The 10,322-nt window shown below is 35.6% G+C and overlaps 1 long non-coding RNA gene across 1 annotated transcript; it reads left to right on the top strand.

Annotated features, from left to right (window-relative positions):
* Positions 1-2,401: 2,401 nt before the first annotated feature.
* Positions 2,402-5,686, top strand: LOC124383196. Its single transcript, XR_006925237.1, has 6 exons — positions 2,402-3,073; positions 3,279-3,535; positions 4,582-4,620; positions 4,737-4,775; positions 4,865-4,977; positions 5,433-5,686. It is a non-coding gene; the product is annotated as an uncharacterized LOC124383196 (long non-coding RNA).
* The last annotated feature ends 4,636 nt before the right edge of the window (positions 5,687-10,322 follow it).

Raw genomic sequence — 10,322 nt, 5'->3', positions numbered from 1 at the left:
TGCAATGGAGTTAATATATTATAGAAACCAAAAGTTTTGGTACACATTACACTTTCTGTCTAAAGGAATTTCATAATATTTCTTTGTCTCTTCCTTCTGCTCATCATGTGTTTTTCCCCTTTAAACTTCCCAGAATTTTGAAAAAAGAACCAAGTAAAACAAATTGAAGCAAAATTTGAACCAAGCATGACTAAACTGAAGCAAACATGGACTGCTCAAACTGAGCAGAAAAAACAGGAGAAAATGTGGAAAGTCCTGGAGTACACAACCAGCACAAATGCTGCTGAGCTTCTGATTGATGCCTTATATAAACCTGCTCCTGACATCATGACGGACTTAACCATGGCCTAACATCTTAGTGTGATGTTTACAATCTCTTTAATTATAATGTGGGCCATACATTCTACAAACCAAATACCTAACAGTGGGATGTGTACTTTTATTCCAGTTTTTTTATACAGAATATGAAAGTATTTTTAATATTGTGCTATGAACATCATTTAAATATATTTTTATAACTGCTGTGTGTATGTCAGATAGTCAAGCAAAACCTTATAATGAAAAAAATCAATAAATAAATAAGACTTATTAAGTAGTAGTGAATATTTGAATCTTTTGCAAGTATTCGGTGAACCTGTTGTTGTTTTTTGTTTAAAAGCTTCAGAAATCTTTATACCTAGCAGGGTATACTCTTAATCTCTTACTAAACAGTCTAACACTCTCATACTTATAGTAGACTAATACTAATGAAAGTAAAATAAGTTGCTTACGCTACAGATCTTTTTTGGTTTACCTCTCTGTGCTCACGTGTGCTCATGTATGTTATTTGAGCACTGCTACAAATTCCTTTTTATCATCGGGCTATGATGCATGAAAGCTTATCTGTGAAACATACTGTAGGGGAGGTAATCTCATGACTTGGATTTACTTACTTGGACTGCTCCTCACTAATTTTGAATTGACAAAACTCATAAACCAAAAGTAGCATAATGAATTCAAAATGTCACGAAAACATTTTGTCTGGCAATTTACAATGCAAAACACACAGGAAAACAAGCAGCAAGATGATGATCAACTGCCAACTCAGCAAACAAATTTTGGAGGCTTTAGACTAAAGTCAGTCACCTGACCTTAACCCACTTAACCCTCTGAGCATGCATTTGAGCCCCTGAAAAGAAAATGGATTTAAATAAAACCAGAGAAAATAACAAAAATTTCCATTCCAATAATTTTGAAGGAGGCTGTATAAATAGGTTTTAAGGTTTCAAGTTTATTTATACAGTTATTTTCACAATGGACATTGTTTAAAAGCAGCTTTACAGAACGAACATATTATAGAACAAAAAAAAGAATTTTATAAATGTGAATTATGTGGGATTTTTCCTGGTTTGCTTAACTGCTGAATCGTATTGTTAAGTTTTCACAATATTTTATGTGTTTATCATTACACTATGCATTATATCTAAAACAAAACACAGTGTATTAGGAATTTCTGAGCTTGAAAGTTTGAATTTTGGTTTGTATATTTATTAGGGTTTTTTCCTATTTTACAAATAGTGCCCTGAACCATAATCTGATAATATACAATTTCTGATTCAGTGACATAATTTAGAATGCAATCCTAACAAATATGAAGCCATGGTATAAAGGCCAACATAACATTGTGTCATTATAACATTATGAGCGGTGAAGTGATAAACACTGATTGAATCACTTCTTCATGGCACCTTATAGTGGGTGGGATATATTAGGCAGCAAGTACATTTTTTTCTTCGAATTTGATGTGTTAGAAGCAGGAAAAATGGCAAAGTGTAAGGAGGAGTTTGACATGGGCCAAATTGTGATGACTAGACGACTGGGTCAAAAAACTGCAGCTCTTGAGGGCTGTATCGGATCCACATTAGTAAGTATCTATCAAAAATGGTCCAAGGAAGAAACAGTGGTGAATCGGCGACAGGGTCATGGGCGACAATGGCTCCTGATGCACGTGGGGAGCGAAGGCTAGTCTGTGTCGTCCCATCCAACAGACAAGCTTCTGTAGCTCAAACTGCTGAAGAAGTGAATGTTGTTAATGACTGTTTTGGCAGCAAAAGGGTGACCAACACAATATTAGGCAGGTAGTCATAAAGTTATGCCTGATCGGTGGCCATAAAGTTATGCCTGGTCAGTGTATATAACTATGGAATCATATAGGAAACTAAATTCAATTTAAAATGCAATATGAAAATATATATTTCACCCACTAACAGGTGCCAGGATAAAGAGATAATGTGTTATTTACCACTCATAATGTTATAATGTCATAATGTTATGCCTGGTTGGAGTAAACCTAAAGCAGCTGAAAATGTTATTATTATCAGACCACCCAGCTTAATACAAAATTTAATTCTGAGCTTTTCCATCTTGTTTCTTATCCAAAGATTGCATCCATTATAAAGCTTTCGATTTGTTCTGATGTGAATTCCCCAATGCTTTTTAAAAGCTAAAAGCATGGCATTCTGTTGTAGGAAATTACAATTGCAATGTTTTTGTAGCTTTAGTTCATTTCTAATGATTTGTTATAATATAGGCCAAGACCTTTTGAAATCTGGGACATTCATGGGCATCTGATGTGGAAATCAACCCCAGTAATAAGATGCTACTTCGGAAAGGAGTTCTTCATGCCATCATTTTTAATTTGAGTTACTACATTCACTACTGATTGATTCACCCTGATTAAACTATTACCTTTAAAGTTCACTGTTTGGTCTATGAATAACTGGCCTTTATGATTCTAAGGTAGAAAGCTTAAGTTTAATAGAAGATTTTGTATAGTGTTTAACAATAGAAATTTTCACAAAGCAGCTTTATTGAAATCAAATAATTAAATTGGGTCTATAAACTTTTGGAGTGTTTAACTGTAAAATACACTACTCTTGGGATTATAATCATAACCATCGCCATTAGTCAAAATTGTGCACTTTTTGCTATTTGGTAAATAGCACCATCTAGTGGTAGGTTTGGTCTATGGCAAATTTTGACGGTAAAACTAACACACCTGAAGACTCGAAACACACGAATATACAGCAATAAGGTGCGTATATAGTATTAGGATATAGTAATAAACTTCCTTTAAGAATGTTTATGCCTTAGCATAGAACATACAGCAAAGCAAACTTCTAAATAAGCTTAAGGGCGTTAAAAAGATCATTGTGCACAGTTAGAGATTGTTAGCTTTGGTTGATTGCTATAATTTTGTACATTTATACTTTTAATAAAATCTGTATTTTCCTTTTCAGGAAGCGTGTATCAAATCACAACTTATAAGGTCAAAGTTATTAAATGGTTATGCGTGGACAGATTGATTTTAAGGCATGTTCAGTCCAGGGGTTGAAAAATTATTCAGACCCTAGAACACAAATAATTGAGCTCTTGGAAATGATTTTGTCAAAGGGACAACGTTTATGCATTGACTTCCTGGAACTGCTGAAAGAAGAAGAGGTGAATGAAAGCAGCCCACAGCTCAAAGAGTGGATAACGTCAGTAAACACATCAGGTATCTTCAAGTCTGCAAAACACCCAAACTGCCACAATCTGATCCACCAGGAAGTCACAGATTTATAACCATTTCAGAAGCAGTACTTTTCCAAAATATATTATTATTGGATGTGATTTTCAGGACAAAAACAACAATAGTCACACTACTCTCTGTTAATGTGAGGTTTGGTATGGATTTTTAGCAGATATTAATAACTGATCACAGCTTTAAATAGTTTTTAAAAGCTAAAACTTTTGTTAAAAAGGAGAGAGAAGCTTAAAGAAGAGAAAAGGTGATCTTTAAAGGAGAGAGAAAAACTGCATATCTTGCAAAAACATAACTTTCACACAAATTCCGTTGCAAAGTATAAATATAATTTTATCAACCGTACAAAGAATATAATGATGTTTACTCATACTGTTTGCAAACACAAAGTTTCAAATACAATTTTTGTCATTTTTAAACCCAATACAGTTCTGTTGTTTTCCCCCATTTGTTACAAAATCTGCTCCGAATGATTTTTTTCTGATATCTGATCAGATTATGGTATTGGCCAAACATTGAATCTAATATAGAAAGATAGAAACTTTATTCATCCCAATGTTAAATTTACAAACTAAGTACTAAGTTTACTAAGTATCAAGTTGGTTCTGTTTTTAAGTGCTTAAAAGTACCAAACTTATAATAAATTTGCCATTATCAGATATTCGTGATAAGTGATTAAATCTAGATTCAATATTCAAAATATTACAAATTAAGTGTAACCTGGTATAACCGAGTACAATCCATGCAAAATATGTTAATCCCATTCACCTCCATGTTTAAATATGCATATAAACACTTACAATTATTAAGATTCTTCAAATAATTATTAGAAATTCATGAAACAGTTCAGTCACAAGTACCATCTATTTGTCCAGTTACACTATCTATAAATGTAATTATATACTATGTTAAATTATAATTCACACACTTTATAAAGTATAATGCAACAATCACTGTTTCCCATTTAACCATACCTCGAATACTATTTCACACAATGTTCTTTTTCTTCTTTCTCACAGAAATAAAAGCAGTTCCACAGAACTCTGTCCAAAGCTTAGGTGTGCCCATACCACACACCTTCAATATTTAAAACAAATTACATTTAATCAAAAACATGTTCATTTATGTAAATGAATATTATTTCTCACAATTCCATTTTTCCTTTATCTCATAGAAACAAGTGCAGCTTCACAGATATCTGTCCAATCCTCAGGTCATGAATAATGTACATTCATTCAAAATTATAGCCATTTATGTGAATGCTTACTGAAAATTATAATCAAAATATTTTTTCACCAACAGGTTGCTCAGTCACTATTAACTCCTCTGCCCATGTATTCAGACCAAGTGGGGCTCAGATTTCTGGTCTCACTCTGAACATAAATGTGAGACCTCAAAAACAGGAATAATTTACAGTAAATAACATTCAGTTTTCAATATCATAACATACACTTTTTGCCAAAAGTATTGGGTCACCTGGTCAAGCATGGTATGTAATTTTTGAGCGTTGCATTCCACATTTATTCTCAATGTGCTCTTATAATTCCCTCCAATCCTCTGGGAAGATGTTCCACTATATTTTGGAGTGTGCTTATGGATATTTGTGTTCATCAGCCACAAGGGTATTACAAAAGGTACTGTAATACCTGTAATCCCAGGTACTAATATTGGTGAGGAGGCCTTGGGTGCAGTCCCAATTTTATTATAGCACATCTAAAGACGTCCTATACAATTCGTGGTAACAGTTTGGAAAAGAACCACATAAAGCAGGAAAGGTCAGGTGACCCAATACTTTTGACAGTATATTATATGTTCTTCCTTTGTTCTGCTCTTTATGTCTTTTCTGTTGTTTCTTTTAATAAAATGGCAGCAAGCATGTGAGCTAAACAGAATGACCAGGTTAAGATGTGGAAGTTTCTGGAGTACACAAACAGCACAAAGGCTGCTGAGCTTCTGATTGATGCCTTATATAAACCTGCACCTGACATCATGGAGGACCTGAACATGGGCTAACATCTCAGTGTCAAAAATCAAACCAAATACCTCCTGATGGGATGTGTCTTTTTTATTCCAGTTTCTGTATAAAAATATTTTTTTTATATCTTATAAATGCTGTGAGTAAATGGGACGATCAACCAAAACCTTCTGATGAAAATAAATAGTAATAAATAAGTAATAATGAGTAGCAGTGAATATTTGAACCTACTGTATTACAAGTATTCTGTGTACCAGTTTTTGTTTAAAGCTACAGAAATCCTTATCATTAAAACTGTCATGATCTGGACTTTCTGAGACTGTTTTTGTGTTTTGGCCACCAGATACCGTCACTGGTCCCCCACTTCATTCTTTCTATCCCCTAGCCTCTAACTGTTTACCCAATGTGTTCCACCTGCTCCTTGTTTAATCTCAGTGCATTTAAGTTACCCTTTTTGCTTTTGTTCTTGTTGGTTCATTCTGTCAAATGCGGGTCTTGAACCCGGGGTGGGTAAAGCGGCCAGTATCTAATTTTACTAATGAAATATAAGGTACTATATCTGCAACACTTCTACAGATCTTGTTTGGTTACCCTCTGTGCTCACTGTCAGGTGTTGCATTTGAACTCTGCTATTTAGCTGATAATCAGAAATAACTAAAAGTTATTGTTTTATTATAAAGCTATGATGCATACAAGCTCATCTGTGAAACATTGAGCAGGGGGTGTCATGGCTTGGACTGACATAGCTTCAGGTTCAAATTTTATTTGTCACATATACATACAGAGTGCGACATGCAGTGATATGCTTTGTACGACTGTCCAACATTTAAGCATAAAAAAAGAATAGAATTTAAGGATAAAATATAAATTAGATAAATAAAATGTATAAACTATAGAAAATATATGAAAATATATGTATATACATGAATGAGTATGGCAGATATTGACAGTACAAATTAAAGTGATTTAGTATGATTGTCCTTAAAGTGTCCATGTGCAGGGTGGTGTGATATAAAGTGACACTGTGCTGTGCAAGTTCAGAGTTGAAGTGACAGTCCAGAGTTAAGGTGTCACATAATAGTGCAAAAAAGTTGTGCAGAAATAAGTGAAGATGGAGGTGAGGTCTTGCAGTAGATCTTGGAAGTTTCCTGGTTTAAACTCTCAATGGCCTGCGGGAAGAAGCTCCTCCTCATTCTCTCTGTGTTTGCTTTCAAGGAGCGGAAGTGCTTCCCTGAACGAAACAAAGAAAATAGTCCATTGTTGGGATGAGATGGCTTCTTGTCAATAGGCTCACTAATTTTGAATTTAGATTACATTGTCACCTGACTTTAACCTAACTTAAGCTTCCTCAAAAACTACTGGAGAAGCGAGGACTAAACGATTTATTTTTGCTGTGAATTGAACATCTTTGGGTTTGAGATCAGCAGATGAATATGAGAAGGGTGTGCAGAATTTTGATTGGGAAAATTTCATGGGCTATCTCTGCTTAAAGGCAATACACACAGTAAAACGCATCAGCAAAAGCATCTTCAACTATCTCTATTCACTGATCTATTTTGGTGTAACTACACATTTTTGTGGCACTACCAGTAAGTTGCAGCCGTAAAGAGAAGAAGAAGAAGAAGAAGAAGAAGAAGAAGAAGAAGAGACGAAGAAGAAGAAGAAAAAGAAGAAGAAGAGAAGAAGAAGAAGAAGAAGAAGAAGAAGAAGAGAAGAAGAAGAAGAAAAGAAGAAGAAGAGACGAAGAAGAAGAAAAAGAAGAAGAAGAGAAGAAGAAGAAGAAGAAGAAGTAGCTGTTTCTAAACAACCACTAGAGGGCGCTTGGTGAACGCTTTTGGCTCTTCCTCTTCCTCTTCTTCTCATTTCTCTTCAATTTCGAAAGTGAAACTTGGCGGGAAAATTTCGACACGGTGAGTTAAAACTAATGAGATATGTTAACTAACAAATTATAGGAATAATATGGTTTACTAAAAAAATGGCTATTTAATGTCCTGAGATTCACAAAACAAGAAATCTACAGTATATCTACAGTCCTAGTCTTTTAATATCAGGTCTGTACAGCAGTATACAGTTTATTTACACATACAGCTCTGTGTGTTTCTATTCAGGAAGAATGGACATAATCATCAGTAAAAAGGTAGAACTTATTGGCTGGTTAGCTGGAGATGATTTGATTCTTCAGTATGTTCATTCCCAAGAGCTGATCACTATGGCTGAATACACGAGGATCAAAAGTATCCAAGATCCCATTAAGAAAACTACTGAACTCTTGGACATGATTTTGAGTAAAGGACAATCGTGTTGCATCGCTTTTCTGGAGCTGCTGAAGAAAAACGAGGTGAATGAATCAAGACCTGAGCTCAGGGAGTGGATAGCAAACGTAAATATCTCAGGTAGAGCAGATTAATGTTCAGTGTTCTTTATCTCTTTCTCTCTTTGCCTGTCTGTGACTATTTCTTGCTCTGATTCTATATCTGTCTGTCTCACTGTCCATCCATCCATCTATTAATCCATCTCTCTCTCTCTCTCTCTCTCTCTCTCTCTCTCTCTCTCTCTCTCTCTCTCTCTATCTCTCTCTGTCTGCCTGTCTATTTCTCTATGTGTTTCTCTGTGTCTCACTCTCTGCCTATCTTTTTTTCGGCTCTGGCTTCATTGTCCCTTGTCCATCTGTCTCAGTGTCTTTCTATTCATCCCTCTATGTCTCTATCTGTCTGTCTTAATGTATGTCTGTCCACCCATCCATCCATCCATCCATCCATCCATCCATCTCTTGTTCTGTCTCTTTATCCGTCTATATTTGTCCAACTCGCTCTACCACTTTCTCCCTGTGTTTGTGTCTTTCTATTTAACCATATCTCTGTCTGCCTGTCTCTTTGTACTTTTCTCTCGCTCCCTTGCTCCTTTTCTATCTTTCCATCCATCCCTCATTGTTCCTCTATCTTCCATATCCGTGTCCATTCATCCATCCATTCATCAATCCATACATCTATCATTCATCCCCACTCTCTCTCTCTCTCTGTCTGCCTGTCTATTTCTCTATGTGTTTCTCTGTGTCTCACTCTCTGCCTATCTTTTTTTCGGCTCTGGCTTCATTGTCCCTTGTCCATCTGTCTCAGTGTCTTTCTATTCATCCTCTATGTCTCTATCTGTCTGTCTTAATGTATGTCTGTCCACCCATCCATCCATCCATTCATCCATCCATCTCTTGTTCTGTCTCTTTATCCGTCTATATTTGTCCAACTCGCTCTACCACTTTCTCCCTGTGTTTGTGTCTTTCTATTTAACCATATCTCTCTGTCTGCCTGTCTCTTTGTACTTTTCTCTCGCTCCCTTGCTCCTTTTCTATCTTTCCATCCATCCCTCATTGTTCCTCTATCTTCCATATCCGTGTCCATTCATCCATCCATTCATCAATCCATACATCTATCATTCATCCCCACTTTCTCTCTCTCTCTCTCTCTCTCTCTCTCTCTCTCTTCTTGCTCAATGTCTGTTTATTTGTCTTTTACTTCAGTGTCTGTCCATCCATCCATCTAATTTTCTCTCTGTCTGTCTGTCTGTCTTTCTTTCTTTCTTTCTCTGTGTATGTTGTATTACTCGCTGCTTGTCTCTCTTTGAATCTGGCTATAACTTCCTTGCTCCTCGTCTATATGTCTCAGTGTCTGTCCATTCATGTTTCTAAGTCTCTGTCCACCTCTCTGCATTGCTGTCTTGTACATGCTGAAATAAATCCCTTTCTTCATATCTTTTTTATCTCAAGCAGAACAGAAAGAGAACAGTAACACCACTCAAGCTGGCAGTGCGAGTATTATTGCAGGTAACTTCAAAAGCTTTCATGAACTAATATTAAAAGCCACAGTATAAAGAGCTTCAGTACATTACATTTTTTGTTGAATTTCTAACTCCCTCTATAACTTTACTTCTTTTCTCTCTCTACATTCTCCAGATAACGAGGCATTTCTGCTGAAGAATCGGGGTAAACTAATTGATAGGATAAAAACTGTTGATAGAATCGTTGATGACCTTGTAATGACAGGTGAAATGGCAGCAAACGTGCATGCTGAGAAGACAGAGCAGGCCAAGATGAGGAAAGTTCTGGATTACACAAACAGCAAAAAAGCTGCAAAGCTTCTGGTGGATGCTTTGTTTAAACATGCGGGGGATGTCATGGAGGACCTAATCACGGCCTAACTGCTCAGCAAAGCACTTAAAACCTTTTCACTGATGAGAAGCGTTAATTACAGACCAAATACCTCACTGCGTTATAAATTACAGATCTTTTTTAATGCCAGTATATTTCTTTATTTCCATCATGATTTACAGACGTTCATAATCATTCCAGCATGAGTACAATATAGTCTGGGTTAGGTACAGAAACAATAGGTACAGAATTTTACAGCTCAGGTTTTACAATAATTGTAATGTTTTTTAAACTGTGCTGTGTTTTTTAAATCGACTGTACATGACTGTTTTAAAAATCTTATCTGCATTTTTACAAAAACCTCCAGACCATTTTAAAACTGCACTCAGCAAATCACTCATCTAATGCATGTGTGTAACAAGTGTAACAAATCGTGATTAATTTCCAACAGATTTTTTACACTATTTAGACTAATTACACTATTTGGTCAAAGGGTTGTGGACACCTAACCATCACACCCATATGTTTTTGTTAAAAATCCAATTCCAGAATTAGTCCACCTTTGCTAATATAATGACTTTCACTCTTTTGCTGAAACCATCATTAGATTTTGGAGCATGGATTGGAGCAGCCATAAAAGCAAG

This window comes from Silurus meridionalis, chromosome 3, assembly GCF_014805685.1.
Source record: "Silurus meridionalis isolate SWU-2019-XX chromosome 3, ASM1480568v1, whole genome shotgun sequence".
NCBI classification, from domain to species: domain Eukaryota; kingdom Metazoa; phylum Chordata; class Actinopteri; order Siluriformes; family Siluridae; genus Silurus; species Silurus meridionalis.
This window is presented reverse-complemented; position numbering and strand designations above follow the sequence as displayed.